Below are 21,931 nucleotides of genomic sequence, written 5' to 3' on the forward strand. Positions count from 1 at the left end.
GCGCGTTATAAAGTTTTTCTCGTTCGTCGTACTGCTCGCTGCAAAAGTTCCACCTACCTCAGTACGGCGGCAGATCACCAGCCCGTTTCTCTGCATGCGTAGATACTGCGCTGACGACGTAAAAGCAGCGTTGAAGAAAACGCCGTCATCACTTACGTTGCCGAGTCTGCGTAAACTCTTGTAGCAAGTTATCCTCTAAATTCTTAAAATAACTTTCGGGCGGAAAGTGGTTGCTTCGTCCTCTCAATAAAGTGTCAAAATTCTGAAACGAATTTTTTAATTCCATTTCAGTTCAAAAAAGAGAATACCTGCCATCAGCCCTTATGTAATAAGTGAACATCACTGTCCTCAGTTCACAGTTCGTGCAACCCAGTACACACGCAAGGCAGCCAGAAGTACATTGGCCTTAAGTACCTTTAAGTCCAACCCGAGGAACTACGCGATTTCACAGTCAATACTCGACTACTATATCTGAGTTTCCCATTCAGTCCTTTTCACTGGATTTCTATTAAGGAAATTTGCTCCCAAAATATTCCACATAAGGATACGAAACATCTCAAGCGGAATTTTACAAAGGCTGAAAGTTCACATACGTTTATCTTTCCATCAAAACAATTCTAGAACTTCCAAATTTCACAAAACTGTCCGTAAATGAAATTGCTCCTACGGCAACACAAAGTCCAATAACTTCTTCATTTTAGACATTATGCAGACGGACACATTCAACTTGACCTGCCCGTTCTATAGCCAGCCAGTGGCTCCTCAGTGCTGCTCCTTCCACAGCCTATAACTACCTGGCAGTGCGAGGGAACTGCTAAACTTTGATAGGCCGATCGTTTTGGCTGGACAATCAGAAGAATTGTTCGAGATCATTCTCGCGCCAAAACTGGCCTACTTCAATCACTATTCACAGATGCATTTACGTCATTCCAACATGCAAATACTAATATAATGTTTAATAAAACCAAACGAAAAGAAAATTAATCTTGGAATAAATATATAAAACTTTAAACCCATATTCTGGCTGTCTCCTTACAAAAACAAGTACACCTAGACATGCGTCATCAGCAAAGAGGGCATAAATATATTTCCCACACTATGATTACGTGATGTATTATGTAAAATTAATCTTGAAATTTAACGTATGTCCCACATACACACTCTCACTCACTCTCATTTATTCCCACAACAATATAAGACACAAATTTGATTTTGTCTGAATTTTATATTGTGAAAATGAAAAATGATAAAGGTTTGTAATTAAATCTTAATTAAATAATTCTGCACACCGAGAGTTCTGGTTATGTTTTCCAATAATACCAAGAGAGAAAGTGTTATCGTTCCTAACTAAGTTTAATTCCTTAAGTGTCAGGTTTTGACTTTTTAAGTTACTTTCTCCAGCTCCGGAGGCTAGAGGGCTAATATTTTTATACAGTCTTCTCTCGAATAACAAAAACTGGCGTACCGATTTAGAACAAGATTGAATTACATTTAGTATAGTTTATTCAGATTGACATGGGGTTTGAATATACGGCCTCTACTAAGTGACATAGAGACTGTTTCTCATGGCTAGCAGTAGCGACAGGTGCGAACGACTCATCGCTAAGACACAACTTGCTGTCTCCTTCACAGCCTCCGGCTCTAATACTGCGGGCTGTATTGCGATGTGGGTTACTGCAATAAATGTTGTCGCATAACATATTGCGACGGCACCTGTTCTCATCTCCAATCACGACTATCACATCAGGTATTTAAATATCACATTCCAGTTAAAGCTCTACACTCATAAACAAAATAAGCTAAGACTATAAGCCGTAAATAAATGTAAGAAAGTCGGCAATCGTACAAAAGTCTGACAAATTCCGTGTTTCGGAAGATTCTGTGTTTCGAACAAAAAGGAAAAGCAGAGAAAGGAAGTTACTCAAAAGTTTAACGTACTGTCCGGATCATTACATTTGAAACAAGAGTTTGGGTTGTATCTAAATTCGAGAACAGAACACGACGATGCCCCGTCCAGAGGAACCGCCACACTAAACGCCTTAGATAATTTAGGAAAACCATTCAAATCCTAACTTTTGGAGCGGTGGTCTGGGAACATTATACTACTGAGTAATCATAAACACCGCCACCCTTATACTTCTCCCTCATACATTGCCAGTCTGAACTGCAGTTAGAACTGTTGTTGTTGTGGTCTTCAGTCCTGAGACTGGTTTGATGCGGCTCTCCATGCTACTCTATCCTGAGCAAGCTCCTTCATCTCCCAGTACCTACTGCAACCTACATCCTTCTCAATCTGCTTAGTGTATTCATCTCTTGGTCTCCCTCTACTATTTTTACCCTGCACGCTGCCCCCCAATACTAAATTGGTGATCCCTTGATGCATCAGAACATGTCCTACCAACCGATCCCTTCTTCTAGTCAAGTTGTGCCACAAACTTCTCCCCAATCCTATTCAACACGTCCTCATTAGTTATGTGATCTATCCATCTAATCTTCAGCATTCTTCTGTAGCACCACATTTCGGAAGCTTCTATTCTCTTCTTATCTAAACTATTTTTCGTCCGCTACGGTCGCAGGTTCGAATCCTGCCTCGGGCATGGATGTGTGTGATGTCCTTAGGTTAGTTAGGTTTAAGTAGTTCTAAGTTCTAGGGGACTTATGACCACAGCAGTTGAGTCCCATAGTGCTCAGAGCCATTTGAACCATTTATTTATCGTCCATGTTTCACTTCCATATATGGCTACACTCCATTCAAATACTTTCAGAAAATGCTTCCTGACACTTAAATCATTACTCGATGTTAACAAATTCCTCTTCTTCAGAAACGCTTTCCTTCCCATTGCCAGTCTACATTTTATATCCTCTCTACTTCGACCATCATCAGTTATGTTGCTCCCCAAAAAGCAAAAATCCTTTACAACTTTAAATGTCTCATATCCTACACTAATACCCTCAACATCACCCGACTTAATTCGATCTCATTCCATTCTCCTCGTTTTGCTTTTGTTGATTTTCATCTTATATCCTCCCTTCAAGACACTATCCATTCCGTTCAACTGCTCTTCCAAGTCCTTTGCTGTTTCTGACAGAATTACAATGTCATCGGCGAACCTCAAAGTTTTTATTTCTTCTCCATGGATTTTAGTACCTACTCCGAATTTTTCTTTTGTTTCCTTTACTGCTTGCTCAATATACAGATTGAATAACATCGGGGAGAGGCTACAACCCTGTCTCACTCCCTTTTCAACCACTGCTTCCCTTTCATGCCCCTCAACTCTTATAACTGCCATTTGGTTTCTATACAATCTGTAAATAGCCTTTCGCTCCCTGTATGTTACCCCTGCCACCTTCAAAATTTGAAAGAGAGTATTCCAGTCAACATTGTCAAAAGCTTTCTCTAAGTATACAAATGCTAGAAACGTGGGTTTGCCTTTCCTTAATCTAGCTTCTAAGATAAGCCGTAGGGTCAGTATTGCCTCACGTGTTCCAATGTTTCTACGGAATCCAAACTGATATTCCCCAAGGTTGGTTTCTACTAGTTTTTCCATTCGTCTGTAAAGAATTGGCGTTAGTATTTTGCAGCTGTGGCTTATTAAACTGATAGTTCGGTAATTTTCACATCTGTCAACACCTGCTTTCTTTGGGACTGGAATTATGGTATTCTTCTTGAAGTCTGCGGGTATTTCGACTGTCCCATACACTTGCTCACCAGATGGTAAAGTTTTATCAGGACTGGCTCTCCCAAGACCGTCAGTAGTTCTAATGGAATGTTGTCCACCCCTGGGGCCTTCTTTCGACTCAGGTCTTTCAGTGCTCTGTTAAACTCTTCACGCAGACTACCAATTCCTTAAGCGATAGTCGTTTGTTCTATTAGTGCCTGTAATGCTCATAGAACCATACGAGCCCGTAATTTTATTAATGTAGCTGCAATTGTACACTGCTGTCAGTGTCACCAATCTATCTTTATCCACAGAGGGAAAACTGATTTCAGAATTTATGATATACCTAATTATGAATTTATCTTACGTTTTAAAAGCCATTCTTAAAGATTCTCTTTATCCTTCATGCTATTATACGTATAAAGGCTCTATAATTTCAATACATTCATGAAGAAACATGTTAGTCCTGCCAGTAATGATATAAATTTTGTAGTGAATTTGAATGGTTGTATGTAAAAAGAAAAGTATGACAGGAACAACAATATGAAAGAAATTGGCGTAAGTAGTTAGGAATGCGAAGATCTTACTGCAGTTCACAAAGGCAATGCATGAGGCAGTGGTGTAAGAGTTGCCGGTCTGTAACGTGCAATGATTAGTCAGTAGTAAGAGTTGTGATTCCAGAGCAATGCTCCAAAGTTCTGATTTAATGGTTTTCCTAAATTATCTCAGGCGATTACTGATATCGTTTCTCTGAACAGGGCATCGTCGCTTTCTGTTCTCGTCTTCAGGTACAACCTAATTTTTGTTTCAGGTGTAATGATCTGGGTGGTACGTTATAGTTTTAATTAACTTGCTTCCCCTGCTTCTCCTTGAAGTTCGAAACACAGAATCTTCCGAAACACGAAATTTGACAGACATTTGTACGCTTGGCCATATTCTTCCATATACCTTTGCTTTCTAGACTTATTTTATTCATGAAGATGGAGATTTAGCTGAGAGGTGAAAGTTATCTAACTGTGATGTGACAGTCGTGATCGGAGAAGAAAACAGAGAGGAATGGGGATGGTGGCTTAGGAACTAGACGTGGAAGATTTATGGTATAACAAAGTACATACTGATCAGAATTACTCAGGAGTGGCTGGCAGAATCATATGGAGGACAGCGAGAATCAATAGGTAAGGTTAGCAGAAGATTTGGTAAAAACAAAGGAGCGCAATATGTAGGGATGAGGTGATCTTGCTGAATGTTGAGAACTTGACACAGATACTACCTCGCTCTTGGTCAGAGAAAGAAATCTCAGATATTTCAACAGAAATGACAAGTGAAAAAGCTTTATCTTTACTTCGATGCAGTGTGATTTTGAATCAGACGCAAGTCAGTGGGTGGTTTGTTACATGGAATTTTGCCTGAATTTATGATGGGTATGGAAAAACGTTTTATAGTTTCGCATAGGTACAGGCAAGCTGCTGGGTTACTTGATTTTTTTATTTCAGCTATCGTGATGTGTGTTTGATAGCAGAAGGCGAAGATCGATTAGGACTAATAATTGGTCTAGTTTATGTTTTAATTTATATCGATACATGTTTCTGAATAATTTTTTTCATGTATTCGAAACAGAAAGTTACTGCATTATTTGATAGACTGCTCTTTTCAGGTCAGATTCTGATAGGTAATTTCGCCAAAATCTGTTACTCTTAGTGCAGTGTTATATAAGAAAAAATAAGATTAACCGCATGTTTTAAAAGGTTTAATTAACACTTGACGGTGCAACATGAGAGTCACTTGAGACTTCTTACGGTTTCGTGTGAAACCCAAGTCTTGAGATCATTACTCATGGCTGAAATGGTATAACTGATAAAAAAATATTGTACCTCTCAATGTAGTTGCGTGAGTAGAACTGAAAATTTCATATCGATAAAATAATCGGAAAAATGATCTACGGGACATGACATAACTAAACTAAACTAAACTATAGAACTGACAATTAGATGTAGGTGGATATCGTCAGAATATGTCTATGCAGCTATATAACATAGATGAAATGAGAATGACATACGGGAAGAAAATAATATAGCAGTTGATTGAACCTTCTTGATTTCTGCTTCGAAGATAGCTATTGTCTCTTACGCCTAGGGTAATTCAGCTGTTTCATTTTCAAAAGCAATACATCGTAAACAGTGCAGAATGCATTGGTGATGTCAGCGTTCAAATGATTGTTTCGCGTTTTTCTACAGCTTTTATTTGATGTCGTCAGATACTTTCATTATTGTGATTACTGTGCTACGTTTATTGATATGCGATTAAGGAAATCTGTTAGCCTTTCATGAACTGTTGCGATTTTTGACACATTAACCAATGTGGTGTTTGTCATCTTATATTCCCGTGGTGATTTTGTGTTATCATTCTGGGCACAGGTCGAGGTAACCTTTTCAGTGCCGAAAATAACATAAGAATTTTAAGCGGCTGTATGGACTGGAATAAAAATATCGGTAACTACGTTAAATATCCCTATATTCACACCACAGTTACATCTGTCTCATAAGAGATTCTCATGACAGCTTTTCTTGATGTCTCTGTAGAAATGTGTTTAATGTAAGCGAGTCCGTTACGAAAGCGCTTGTTGATTGGGATGATTAACAAGTAACGACACCTGATGTAAATATTGTTCAATTCGTCTGCAGGTATTAAAAAGTAGCGAAATTTTTTCGTAATTACTGCAAAATACCTCTTCTTGTTTGCAACAGGACGGACATTCCTGACTTTGCCGTTCCGTGCGTTTTGCTTTGTTCCTTTCACCAGTCATCCGTTCGCTGCAATGAGTTGTGTTGGGTTTCGCCTGAACCGCCTATATGTGGAGTCTCGCTGATTTATCACACACTGCAATACACATAGCGAACTTAAAAATAAGAATTTTAGCAGATTTTACTTACTGGTCCATTTTCGTACTGCAGTTACTTGTTATTTATGTTACTTTTTAACTTGAGTGTAGAATTTCCCTCACCACGGCACCTCGCTCGACTAATGACACGATGAATAGGAAATACACTGAAAAATCGAAGGCTAGGAGTTTTCTTACGTCCCGCCGTATAACGAAGGAATTCGAGTCGGAGCTGTACGTCTGACAGGGCAGGGATGAAAAAGAAAATGAACGCCATCGATTTCAAAGGAACCATCACGGCATTCGCTTTAATCGAATTACGGAAGTCTTGCAAAATATAAGTAATCACTTAGTTGGGGAATCTATCTTGAAAAGATATTTTACTTATTCTTAACGTAAGTGTTCCTTTCATTCTTTACCAATGATTATTCTCTTTTCCGTCTCTGTTGTAATAATGGTTTAGTGTTATTCTGTACTACGAGCAAAACGAAAAGTATTATAAAAGTAATAACCTGTAAAATTATATTCCATATTACAAATAATTCATATAGACGTCTCTTCACGTAGGTTGCAGACGTTGTTAAACGACCAAAACAGGGAGTGCACGACAATAAAACGTATAACAATACCGAAATATTGGAGTACCTGTCGACATCCATCTGCACGGGACTTTATTGACAAATCCTTTGTATTATACTGACAACCATATTCATACCGGTTCTGATCTTTTCATTGGTGTATGGAAGTCATAGTTTCACTTGTACTCAATAACTGGGACAGCATCTCGTGCTGTAGATAATCTTTCCTGTGGATGTCCCGTTGTTTCTCTCACAATACGCTCGTATAGAAAACTATGAATGTGTGCCTGACGTCCCATTCTCAAATCATCACTAATTTACTTCTTAACAGCCTGTTGTAAATTTCAGAATTTCAGAAACGAGTATCCGGGAAGGTACTCGCCAAAGGCAGAAACTGCTCAGCAACCATCGTTTTGACGATAAATGACATTCAGCGTATAACGGTTACTGTTAAGTCACTCAGAACCTATAAGATTTTAAGCTGATTCTTTCGCATTTACTTCCGCATTAATGTATATATCATAGAAAATTTTATTCGCGGATTGGTGCGATGTAAGAGAATGCTATTTTATTTTTGAGGAGTCACTTACGTGGTGTTCATTGGAATAAATACTAAATGATTGCATGTTAACTTTGATTTGTATTTCTATACAATAAATTACATCATTAAAATGTTGAATTTCGGTAATGTATTGTCAATTATAGGAACGTATCATTCACAATTTGAAAGAAGTACCATATTGTACACACACAGGGAAAAAATAGATTTGGGTTTGCTATCTATTCTAAACTAAAGCAGTAAGTTAATGATAATAAGGTTTCTATGTGGCCTCATCTAGAGAAGTTTTGTGAAGCTCGTAATACGTTATTCCAACGAACTGATTCTTTTTATTATGATACATTGGTGTCAGGTTTACTCCCAAATGCTGGAAATAAAATCCGTGCCGAAGGTAGATATCTTTACTTTATGGTTAAAACGAAGTATAACATATTGAATAAAAGATTTTGTGTTGCAAGTAATGTTTGCTTTGGCCTTTTCCTATCCGCTTACATTATGGACTGCATTCTTGAATCCTAACGATGAACGAATACAGGACGTAATGCTTACTTCTTTCGAAAAAAAAAAAAAAGTGGAGCTTCTTACGTAGTGCTACAGGGGCTGTGGTAATGTAAACTTGTGATGAAGTGTCGAATATAGTGAGAGACATTGGATTGTTTGAGGGAAGAAACCAACCAGCGAGATCATCGGTCTCATCCGATTATGGAAGGAGGAGGAAGGAAGTTGGCCGCGCCCTTTCAAAGGAACTATCCTGGCACTTGCCTGGAGCGACTTAGGGAAATCACGGAAAACATAAATCAGGACGGCCGGACGCAGGATTGAACCGCTGTCGTCCCGAATGTGAGTCAAGTGTGCTAACCACTGCGCCATCTCGCTCGGTACAATGGGAGAGAGTTACGGACTTTGATACTAGTACTGGTACTACGATGTGAGGAAAGGAAGCAGCATGCCTCTACGGTGTAGTTATTAGAGCCTCGATAGAATATAAAAGACGTATTAAACAGCAGCCAATATTCAACGTGCGTGCTAACCCGGATATGATCTTATACTTATTTACCTCTTAATATACGTAAGCTTGTAGCAGTTGTATTACTCACCGCAAGAGTGCGTTGCTAGCACATTGCATACCGTTTTCTATATTTGGAGCGCTTTGACTGATAACACAACGTGGGTATAGTACATCCGGAAAAAGTTGTCGGCTAAAGATGATGACGAAGAAACCATATTTCGTTAGACTGCATGTACCGTATGGAAGGAAAGACATATTAACGAACAGAAACCATCTGACAGAGTAGGTACCGTTCATAGTTTCTGCACTGTTAGCATAAAGAGAGACTGTAGTGCAGGGAATAATATAATGCAGTGCATCAGAGACATTTAGGGAATATAAGAAATAATTTCGTTGTTACATTTAGGGAATGTAAAGTAGTACCTTCATTGTTATTCGCTGCATTTGCTACATTTGTGCACTAGTTATTAAACTACTGTATATGTATATTATTACCCATAATTTCAATATATGTCCTAGCTGTTACTAGCAGCTGTGCTCACTTATCAGTAGTTTTGTTATGATGGGTGATGGTAGGTAAGGTACTGTGCATGCGATAACATCAATTGCTCCCACGCGTCTGCCTGTAAGGGTGAGCATATCTCGTGCCGGCCGCGGTGGTCTAGCGGTTCTAGGCGCTCAGTCCGGAACCGTGCGACTGCAACGGTCGCAGGTTCGAATCCTGCCTCGGGAATGGATGTGTGTGATGTCCTTAGGTTAGTTAGGTTTAAGTAGTTCTAAGTTCTAGGGGACTGATGACCTCAGATGTTAAGTCCCATAGTGCTCAGAGCCATTTGAACCTAGTGAGCATATCTCGCGATTTCCGCCACCCCTCCCCCCACCCCCAGCCTCTTCCCCTTCTCAACCTACCCCAATCCACAATGCATTGGCATGCACAGTGTCGCTGCCAAGCATTGCCTACAGTGGGGCATGGCAAGAGAGGGCATCTGTGCATCATGATATTGAAATAGCAGTACATCATGCAACAAATAGTGTGGAAGTATCGATTAAACACATTAAATTCTGTGTAAGCACTACAGTCAATGAAACTTCCTGGCAGATTAAAACTGTGTGCCGGGCCGAGACTCGAACCCGGGACCTTTTCCTTTGGCGGGCAAATACTCTACCAAGAGAGCTACCCAAACAGAACTCACGACCCGTCCTCACAGCTTCAATTCTGCCTGTACCTTTCAAACTTCACAGAAGCTCTTTTGCGAACCTCACAGAACTAGTACTCCAGGAAGAAAGGATATTGGGGAGACATGGCTTAGCCACAGCCTGGTGGATGTTTTCAGAATGAGATTTTAACTCTGCAACAGAGTGTACGCTGATATGAAACTTCCTGGCAGGTAAAACTGTGTGCCGAACCGGGAGTCGAACTCGGCAAAGGCCCCGAGTTCGAGTCTCGGCCCGGCACACAGTTTTAATCTGCCAGGAAGTTTCATATCAGCGCACTCTCCGCTGCAGGGTTAAAATCTCATTCTGGACTATATTAATTACTTTGAAACATATCATGTAGCCCATATCAACTAAGAAAATCATTTTCACCAATCCTGTAAAGGTTACAAGTCAAAGAGTAAATAGCTTACCCAAATGTAAATATTTTCCCCTAATTCGTGTAATATTATTTAAATATATAAGTAGCATGTACTACACGCTTTCTAAAGTAGGCGATGTTCTTCCTCAGGATTCAGGCTATCTTCCTACCAAATTTCAAAAAATTGGTTCAGCAGGTTATTCGTGAAAACGGGACAGTATAACACACGAATTTGTAATATTAGTATCGATATAAGTTTCAGTTACAATATTTTTCCGTAATCTGTTATTTATGAAATACAGCATGTACGGTGCCCCACGCTATGCTCAGGTTATCGGCGAAACCCCATGACAATTCGTGTAGCAGTTTTGAAGAAGAATGTTGAAACGGACAAACAGAGGACAGTTTTACAGATTTATTATTAGTTTGGATGTCGAAGGCTGAATACACTTATACAGTAGCCATATAAAATTTAAAAACAACTATGGCGAAGAGCTCATTCATGAACAATGCTAGTGAACCTTTGAGCTACATGCCATGGTAGCCAGTAAGCCTACGATGGCTTTTCTTACATATTGTTGACATAATAACTGTATAAGTATCGCAGAGCCTTTGAAAGAAAGCCGAAAGTTCTGTTCACGACAATTGTCGTCACCACTTCCTCGGAAACATCATAAACAATTTCTAATAAAACTGTTACATGTGGTGCCAAATAGAATCTATACGTCACCAACAACAACGAATCGAATGTCTAACACTAAATATCAACATCTCGTTCCATGTATGGATTCTAGTCTCCGGCCAGCACACAATTTCCGCTTCCCATTATCACTGAGGTAGCACTCCTCCAGCATCTGCCTGTAATGGTTGGTATCAAAACAGGAGCGAGAACAGCTCAGCCGGCTTATACCCGCCAAGAAGGCCTCAAATGCTAGTATGAAATTCAATATCCACTCGCATGCCACTAGCGTAACGGATTAGTCCAGTCAGCGAAAAATATGTGTGTAGCCGCAAACTTTTCGACAGTAATGGGAGGGAGTGCCATGGACAACATAAGATAAATTCTGAGTTATGGGCTATGAGTGTTGGGGGGCGGGGGGTGGGGCAGCAGGCAACCTCAAAGGGCGTCTGGAGACCAAATTTTTATGTCTTTCTTGAATAATTCTAAAACTCGGTTTGTTATATAAGTACTTCCAGCAACAACCTGAACGAAATAAATTTCTTAGAGAAAATGTCCTATTCATTGTTTCTCTACGAATAATAGTTTCCACACAGCAAGGGATGGAAAAATCGCAAGACGCCAACCTGCTACACCCCCAGACACAATGTATCCCTTAATACGACTCTGTTGCACATGTACATGGTACACATATTTAATATTTGTTTTTAATAAACGTCATTTAATGATAAACATTAATTTTGTGAGGCTAAAACAACGTTTTTGATAATCTGAGATTTTTCCATCAGCTGCAACGCATAGGCTGTTACTCCTGCAGAAAAAGTGAACAGGTCGTTTTTGTTGGAAATTTAATGGCTTTCCAGTTTTCACTGAAAAACATTTACTCTAGAAACCACGGTTTTCGAGTTATACAAGAAAACATAAAACTGTTACATTTAAACGCCCCCCCCCCTCTCCAACACCAACGCTCATACTCTGTTGGTCATAATTATTAATATGTTGTTTACGATACTCTTTCCTACACTTGTGCGATAATTTGCGACTACACGAATTCTTTCGCCAGTCGACATTTTTGGTGTTTGTTGACTGGTATTGTTATCCAGGAGATGGTTAGTGAGTGGTTTGACATTATCCATGTTCTCACAGTCTCCAGCCTCACTAACGATGTTTTCTTCTCTTCTTCTGATGTGGAATCGAGGTGCTGCATTATCTTGGTCGCGGTAGGGTGGGGGTTGGGTGGGGGGAGTAGCCCATTAAAAGAAGTCACAAATTTGTGGGGCAGTGCATAGATATATATGTTAGAGGAAAAATGTTACTCATTAACTTCTGTCTACATATTCTACACCCGTACAACTCCGATGGGGCTAAAGATGAGTGCAAGCTACGAGACCATTGACAGTGCCGGCAGATGGTCATGTGTGAGAAACGAACTGATGTACACAGAGAGCGGGCAAGCTATCGTGAGTATGTTGCTTATAAGTGGTATGCATGCATATTAGTAAGGGAATAAATTCCGTTTACGAGTCCGCGATCATTATTTGTGTTAAGTATATAAAATCGTCTGGCTCGCTAAATAAATTGCTTATTTAGCCATTTCGGATACTGCCGTCATCAAATATTAACATAAATTTTAAGCTTCCAAAACCAGATTTAGTATCACTATTAGAACCTGTTCCTAATCGGCTTGTCAGCTTACAAGTCAAGAATTAAATATGTCTTCATAAGTAACTATCACAAGTAAGATTACTGACACTCCCCAACATGTTGGTGGAAATCATCAAGAAGTGAACTTGTTTGGTGATCAGGACGATTTTATTCACATAATTGTCGTGACAATACATGACTTTGGACCTGAACTACCGTAGTGGTAACTTGGCTTAGCGTAGATTCCTAGCAAAAATCGTACACAATGCTGGCCAAAGATCTCCACCATGAAAGGTAACAGTCATTATGTAACGGCCATGACAAAACACACGGAGGATCGGATAGAGATGTAGGGCACCGTCTTCCCCTAGGGCTAAGAAACTACTTCTATAGGCAGAAAGGGTTCCACTCAGAAGGCAATGCAACGTTGATCTATGTTGTCAAACGTTTCCCATTCTATATCTCAGATGAAGGTGATCAAGGGAAAAATATTGGAAAACTAACGGTAAGGTATAATTGTATGAGTCGCAGCATCTTGTTGGTAAACTATAATATATTCAAAGAGAAAAGCGACATATAGTACGTGTGAAGTAAAATGGACGGGAAAAGATTTGGGTAGGATGATGAAATAATACTGAGAGAGAGGACAAGTTACTCTCTCACCTATTTTTTGTATAAGGAAAATTATTAAAGATTTTATTACAAGCTGACACACCGTGAGTGAGACTTAATGTTAATGTCTTGAGCAGACATTGAAGGAGCCTGGTAGGGCACTAAACGCATAAGGTATTTTATGGTTCTTAGCTCACAGAAATGTCATGTTTGGAGTTGGAAGCAATTGACGGTGAGCTCATTCGTCAGAAAATGTTGCTGGACAGGCTCACAGCCATACAGGCAGACATAGCAGCCCCTTGTCAAGACAGGTCTCCAGCAGAACAATGCTGCCATCCCTGCATTGGCACCAGCCAAAGGCTGGGTTTCAGGCGACGGACTGAAGGGATGCATCTAGACAGTGGAGTCATAAAACGGGCATTGTGTGCGGGGCCACATGTAATAAAATTTCACAAGTTTTGTGTTCACCAAAACTGAAAATAGGCCTGTCACCTACTTCTATAAGCTGCCTCGGTTATATAAGAAAGTCGAGAGTCTGAGAAATGTTTAGATATAGAATCTTTATTACACCTTATAGCGAGGACTAACAAGCTCCAAGGCACAGGCGATTTAGATAAATATTTTTAAGATTGTATCTGTTCACTTGCTGAAATGTGAAGCGACAGGACATCGGAGAAAAACATCTTCGCTCTCTGCGAAAACTTAAAAAAACGTCTTTTTCCATAGACGCAGGTTTTTTAACTCTTGCCCTGGTTCGACAGCAGTTCGTTCTGTTGTATGGGAGGGGAGATTTAGCGCCCCTAGACCCGTGGTCTAGGGGTAGCGTCTTTGATTCATAATCAAAACGTCTTCGGTCCCGGGGACCGATCCCCGCCACCGCCTAAATTTTGATAAATAATCAGCATTGACGGCCGAAGACTTCCGGCATAAGAAGTCAGCCTCATTCTGCCAACGGCCTTGTCAAAGAGGGCGGAGGAGCGGATAGAGGTTCAGGGCACTCTCTTGTCCTAGGGGTGGGAAATTGCCCCTAAAGGCGGAAGAATCAGCAATGATCAACGACATGAGGATGCAGAAGGTAGTGGAAACCACTGCATTAAAGACACGTAACGTGAATCCACAGGACATGTGGCCTGTAATTGAAGAAGTAACATGATGATCTCTCCATTGGCAAAAGATTCCGGAATAGTCCCCCATTCGGATCTCCGGGAGGGGACTGCCAAGGGGGCGGTTACCATGAGAAAAAGATTGAATAATCAACGGAAGGATAACGTTCTACGAGTCGGGGCGTGGAATGTCAGAAGCTTGAACGTGGTAGGGAAACTAGAAAATCTGAAAAGGGAAATGCAAAGGCTCAATCTAGATATAGTAGGGGTCAGTGAAGTGAAGTGGAAGGAAGACAAGGATTTCTGGTCAGATGAGTAACGGGTAATATCAACAGCAGCAGAAAATGGTATAACAGGTGTAGGATTCGTTATGAATAGGAAGGTAGGGCAGAGGGTGTGCTACTGTGAACAGTTCAGTGACCGGGTTGTTCTAATCAGAATCGACAGCAGACCAACACCGACAACGATAGTTCAGGTATACATGCCGACGTCGCAAGCTGAAGATGAACAGATAGAGAAAGTGTATGAGGATATTGAAAGGGTAATGCAGTATGTAAAGGGGGACAAAAATCTAATAGTCATGGGTGACTGGAATGCAGTTGTAGGGGAAGGAGTAGAAGAAAAGGTTACAGGACAATATGGGCTTGGGAGAAGGAATGAAAGAGGAGAAAGACTAATTGAGTTCTGTAACAAGTTTCAGCTAGTAATAGCGAATACCCTATTCAAGAATCACAAGAGGAGGAGGTATACTTGGAAAAGGCCGGGAGATACGGAAGATTTCAATTATATTACATCATGGTCAGACAGAGATTCCGAAATCAGATACTGGATTGTAAGGCGTACCCAGGAGCAAAAAATGGTTCAAATGGCTCTGAGCACTATGGGACTTAACTACTGTGGTCATCAGTCCCCTAGAACTTAGAACTACTTAAACCTAACCAACCTAAGGACATCACACACATCCATGCCCGAGGCAGGATTCGAACCTGCGACCGTAGCAGTCGCGCGGTTCCGGACTGCGCGCCCAGGAGCAGATATAGACTCAGATCACAATATAGTAATGATGAAGAGTAGGCTGAAGTTCAAGATATTAGTCAGGAAGAATCAATGCGCAAAGAAGTGGAATACGGAAGTACTAAGGAATGACGAGATACGTTTAAAGTTCTCTAACGCTATAGATACAGCAATAAGGAATAGCGCAGTAGGCAGTACAGTTGAAGAGGAATGGACATCTCTAAAAAGGGCCATCACAGAAGTTGGGAAGGAAGACATAGGTAAAAAGAAGGTAGCTGCGAAGAAACCATGGGTAACAGAAAAAATTGATGAAAGGAGTTGATTGATGAAAGGAGGAAGTACAAACATGTTCCGAGAAAATCAGGAATACAGAAATACAAGTCGCTGAGGAATGAAATAAATAGGAAGTGCAGGGAAGCTAAGACGAAATGGCTGCAGGAAAAATGTGTAGACATCGGAAAAGATATGATTGTCGGAAGGACAGACTCAGCATACAGGAGAGTCAAAACAACCTTTGGTGACATTAAAAGCAACGGTGATAAAATTAAGAGTGCAACTGGAATTCCACTGTTAAATGCAGAGGAGAGAGCAGACAGGTGGAAAGAATACATTGAAAGCCTCTATGGTGGTGAAGATTTGTCTGATGTGACAGAAAAAGAAACAGTAGTTGATTTAGAAGAGATAGGGGATCCAGTATTAGAATCGGAATTTAAAAGAGCTTTGGAGGACTTACGGTCAAATAAGGCAGAAGGGATAGATAACATTCCATCAGAATTTCTAAAATCATGGGGGAAGTGGCAACAAAGCGAGTATTCACGTTGGTGTGTAGAATATATGAGTCTGGCAACATACCATCTGACTTTGGGAAAAGCATCATCCACACAATTCCGAAGACGGCAAGAGTTGACAAGTGCGAGAATTATCGCACAATCAGCTTAACAGCTCATGCATCGAAGCTGCTTACAAGAATAATATACAGAAGAATGGAAAAGAAAATTGAGAATGCGCTAGGTGACGATCAGTTTGGCTTTAGGAAAAGTAAAGGGACGAGAGAGGCAATTCTGACGTTACGACTAATAATGGAAGTAAGGCTAAAGAAAAATCAAGACACTTTCATAGGATTTGTCGACCTGTAAAAAGCGTTCGACAATTTAAAATGGTGCAAGCTGTTCGAGATTCTGAAAAAAGTAGGGGTAAGCTATAGGGGAGACGGGTCATATACAATATGCACAACAACCAAGAGGGAATAATAAGAGTGGACGATTAAGAACGAAGTGCTCGTATTAAGAAGGGTGTAAGACAAGGCTGTAGCCTTTCGCCCCTACTCTTCAATCTGTACATCGAGGAAGCATTGATGGAAATGAAAGTAAGGTTCAGGAGTGGAATTAAAATACAAGGTGAAAGGATATCAATGGTACGATTCGCTGATGACATTGCTATCCTGAGTGAAAGTGAAGAAGAATTGCCGGCCGAAGTGGCCGTGCGGTTAAAGGCGCTGCAGTCTGGAACCGCAAGACCGCTACGGTCGCAGGTTCGAATCCTGCCTCGGGCATGGATGTTTGTGATGTCCTTAGGTTAGTTAGGTTTAACTAGTTCTAAGTTCTAGGGGACTAATGACCTCAGCAGTTGAGTCCCATAGTGCTCAGAGCCATTTGAACCATTTTTTTGAAGAAGAATTAAATGATCTGCTAAACGGAATGAACAGTCTAATGAGTACACAGTATGGTTTGAGAGTAAATCGGAGAATGACGAAGGTAATGAGAAGTAGTAGAAATGAGAACAGCGAGAAACGTAACAACAGGATTGATGGTCACGAAGTCAATGAAGTTAAGGAATTCTGCTACCTAGGCAGTAAAATAGCCAATGACGGAAGGATCAAGGAGGACATCAAAAGCAGACTCGCTATGGCAAAAAAGACATTTCTGGGCAAGAGAAGTCTACTAATATCAAATACCGGCCTTAATTTGAGGAAGAAATTTCTGAGGATGTACGTCTGGAGTACAGCATTGTACGGTAGTGAAACATGGACTGTGAGAAAACCGGAACAGAAGAGAATCGAAGCATTTGAGATGTGGTGCTATAGACGAATGTTGAAAATTAGGTGGACTGATAAGGTAAGGAATGAGGAGGTTCTACGCAGAATCGGAGAGGAAAGGAATATGTCGAAAACACGGATAAGGAGAAGGGACAGGATGATAGGACATCTGCTAAGACATTGGGGAATGACTTCCATGGTACTAGAGGGAGCTGTAGAGGGCAAAAACTGTAGAGGAAGACAGAGATTGGAACACGTCAAGCAAATAATTGAGGACGTAGGTTGCAAGTGCTACTCTGAGATAAAGAGTTAAGCACAGGAAGAATTCGTGGCGGGCCGCATCAAACCAGTCAGTAGACTGACGACCAAAAAAAAAAGAGCCCTATGATTGGCTCAAGACGGCGAGAAGGCGGTGTCGTCCATGCACTTTGCGGGAATATTGATTTTTTTTTTTTTTCCTGAAGAGGAGCAAAGTACTCGGGTGCTTTGCTTTGGTCTGCTAAGAAGACTTCTGGTCGAAGATCTGGCATGTGTGGTTGGTCCTGGTACCTGCTTAGGACTGATTGTACTTATGAGTAGTTTAGACTGGGGAGCCTGTGGTGAAGTTCTTACTGCACCAACAGTGTGACTTCAAACATCTCGAACTACTCGTTTGCCGAGGGAACACTTATTCGTTTTTGGTTTACCAATCTTGACCTTTGGTATCCTTGTGTGCTCTGTTGTATAAGTGAGCCAAATTGGTCCTTGGCATGACCAGCGAACGGGTGTGTCACACATTGAAATCTACTGTAATTTCAGGGCTCTGGTAGAGAGTAAATTCCGATCCGTCTGCCTGACCGCTAGACCAAGAGATTTTGCATTTCTTTTGTGGCCGTGATCGATTCACAGGTGCCGCCTCTGCAGCACACATCTCGCCAGCTGCAAGTTACATTGCCGCACGAAACAAACAGGGTAATGTACTGCTGCTCTGGCCTTGGTAGGGCATACAGATCCCAATTGCCACTTGCTCTCAGCTGCACCTGTATAATCTTCCGTTCGATTTGAACAGTCAAAGTCTACTCAGCGTCAGATCAATTCAGATTGCGTTATCCACATTTTTAGGGCCAGAGTACGTGACTCACTTCTGCCGCCCGGGGTACTTGTCCATTGCAGTTTTAAACCAACTCTTAGTTGTTTACGGTTTAGAATCAAAGCCGGCCGGGGTGGCCGAGCGGTTCCAGGCGCTACAGTCTGGAACCGCGCGACCGCTACGGTCGCAGGTTCGAATCCAGCCTCGGGCATGGATGTGTGTGATGTCCTTAGGTTAGTTAGGTTTAAGTAGTTCTAAGTTCTAGGGGACTGATGACCTCAGCAGTTAAGTCCCATAGTGCTCAGAGCCATTTGAGCCATTTGAACAATCAATACTTGTTTAGCATAATTTATGTCTGTCTTTGTTTCGGGAAGATAAATATTGTCAGTAAACTAAATTTTGCATACATTCACAATCATTTTTATATACGACTAGTCCAAACAGTAAGGAAATAATGTAGAGGGAGTGAGCATGGCACAGAGCGAGCTGCTGAGAACAGGATAGGATTACTTTCATCAAAATCAGGAAACTACAGTCAACAGCTGTAGTTGAAGTACACCTGCCAACATTACAAGCAGACGATGACGATATTTTGAAACTGTTTTATGGAACTGAACAGGAACCTCAATACGTAGGCAGTGAAGTAAATTTTAAAAATGGTGAGTTTGGAAGCACTGTAGTAGGAATAAAAGGCAAAGTGGTGGAAAATTTCAGGCTCTGCAGTACGAATGAGAGGGCAGAAAGACTGCTTTCGCTAGTGATACCAAATACTTTCCTGAAACATCGTAAAGGGAAGAGCTATTCTTTGAAAAGATGGTACTAGCTGGAATACAAAGCGACGAGGGAGAGACTGGGAAACAGTTCTGTTTCAAATTGCGGTTTTTGCAACTGCAGGAACTGTTAAAGTATCCAGTTACTATGAAACAGCCCGGCTACCCAAAAGGCAGGGTTGCTGCCCCTGGGAGTGCTGCTACCGGTGACACAACATTCGGACGCCGCGTCGTGACAGCAGGATGGAACCAGGAGCCCGGCTGACTGGCCCTGCTGTGGTGTCGTACATCGCCCCTTGTTGTCCCGCAGCCGCCCATTCAGAGGTCGCAGCCTAGCTTATTCACGCCGGCAGCCGGACGTACGGCACTCTGTGGGGCCATTTGATTACCATTCTCACCAGTTGCGAGGTGTGAGGCGGCTCCAAGTCTCTAACCCGACAGGGGAACCAACCGACATGTTTCGCTCGTGTTTCTTACTGTCTCTGTACGTACAATCGCTGGTGAATTTCTGTGAACGAGAGGGGAATGTTACTAAGCGGACTGGCTGTCACAAAGGGATATTCATGCTACGGATTGGTTCTAAAGCGTAGTTTAACACGACGACATTGGGCTGTGAACCACGTTTCGTGAAACGAAAGGTGTTTCGTATGAAACTATAGACACATCGACAAACTTCAGTTACAAGTATTTGATGTCATAAGTGGACCAACAGCAATGTAATAGAAACAATCAGTCTAGATTGCAAATGATGTTTTTTTTTTTTTGTGGTAACCGGTTTAAGTCATACAGAGACCATCTTAATTTACACACTTTTCCCATCCCTTATGGTGCATCATTTGACTGATCATTAACGTGATACTCCTTTAAGTGGCAGTACAATCACTAGAACCTGCCCAGTCCAGCCCAATTTTCCAACTGCTGTCGTTAGGTGAGCGGACAAAATGGAGTGTGATCTTCGAGGACAGCCCTGAGCGGTGTTGTTTCTGTGGATGGAGGGTGGCGAGAAAGCGATTATTGGCACTGGGTAGAGAGGGAATACCGTCACAAAAAAGCGGTCTTCCAACGGGACAACGCTATTCCCCATACGAGTCGCAGAACCACGGCTGCCACGCCCATCGTACTCTCCTAACTTCCTCCTTGTAACTTACGTAGGCCGTTCTCCAACAACTTTTCTTGTGTCTATCGCATCAACAGCGGGACAGCTGCCCGTAGTTACAAAACTATGTCTACGCCGACGTTTCTTTACAACCCCGGACCGGATGTAATTGGGACACGTCATGAGAATGGTTTGGGTGTGTCAGTAACTGGAACCCTATTTCCGATGACAGACGTGTTTTCCTGACTCTTATGGAGACGAGCAATGTCGCCTGGAGGCTGTGACGGCACACACTCTCTACGCATTGCCACCAATAGCCTGGGAATATACACAATGTTTACGCCCTCCTTCCAAAGAAACCACGTCGTCCAGGACTGTCCATGGTGATCACACTTTGTGTTGTCCGCTCACGTGATGACAACAATTGAGAAATTGGGCAGTACGTCTCAGGGATTACAGTTTTACTGACTGTCATGCCACCTACGGTTACATCAATGTACTACATACGTCTAACTGTAATAATGAATCAAATGGCGCATCACAAGAGAAAATGAAGTGTAAATCAATAAGGGACGCCCGTCTTTACTCCATGTTGACACGTGGAGCCGATGGTCGGTTCCATTATGTGTCCTATGAGACATCTGCTGTCAACTACTGTGCCAGAGTAATGGTTGTCTGTATGAAATCGCTGCATATGTAATGAAGGGACAGGGCCCCTGGAATAATAACTATCCTGGTTTACCCACGCAGCGTCCGGCATCAGTCGCATGCCAGCGGTAGCCTGATCCCTGTTCATGCGGTCTACGACCTTTTGCATTTTCGTGTTGCTGTTTCTCCGCATTGTGTTTGCTCTAGCCGCGCTTTCGGACTCTCTGTTTGCCGGTTACGTTGCCGCTCAGTGTTTGTTGACGGGCGCCACGTGTCGTCGTATACCACGCTTATTCCGACAGTTTATGCAAAGCTATCGTCTCGCCACGTGAGACATAACAAGAGGTGCTTTGATTCGTGATTGGACTGACACTGGAACAGTTCATGTTTCTTCCTAGCAGAGTGAGTGGTGCGTCTTCTTCCTTTTTCTTCCTCTTCGAGAGGGGATTTGTATTGTTCTCTACAAAAAGTATTTCATGCCCAAAAAGGAACTATTTGTCAATTTCTTCCTTTCAGTGTGGTGACACCACTACCATTTAGCAACTGGCGATTTATCTTGTAATAAATATGCAACCAGTCATTTTTTCACGATTTATTCAGCATTGAATATGTTTTCGAGCCATTGCAGTCATGTGTAATGCGAACATTATATTGTGGACCAAGTGTAGTTAGATGCAGTGCTTGTGCTGGTGGATATGACGGAAATTTAATAATCGGTGACGAAACATTTACGAACCCTGCCCACAGCTCGTGGTCTAGTGGCTAGGGCTGCTGCCTCTGGATTAGGGGTCCCGGATTCGATTCCCGGCCGGGTTGCGTATTTTCTGTGCCCAGGGACTGGGTGCTTGTGTTGTCCTTATCATTTCATCATCATCATTCGTGAAAATGGCTAAATTGGACTGTGGAAAAAAACGGGGCTGTGTAAAATCGGGGACTTTGTACTGGTGATGATGACCGAGCAGTTGAGCGCCCCACAAACTAAATATCATCATCATCATTTAC

Source organism: Schistocerca piceifrons, chromosome 1, assembly GCF_021461385.2.
Source record: "Schistocerca piceifrons isolate TAMUIC-IGC-003096 chromosome 1, iqSchPice1.1, whole genome shotgun sequence".
In the NCBI taxonomy this organism is placed as follows: domain Eukaryota; kingdom Metazoa; phylum Arthropoda; class Insecta; order Orthoptera; family Acrididae; genus Schistocerca; species Schistocerca piceifrons.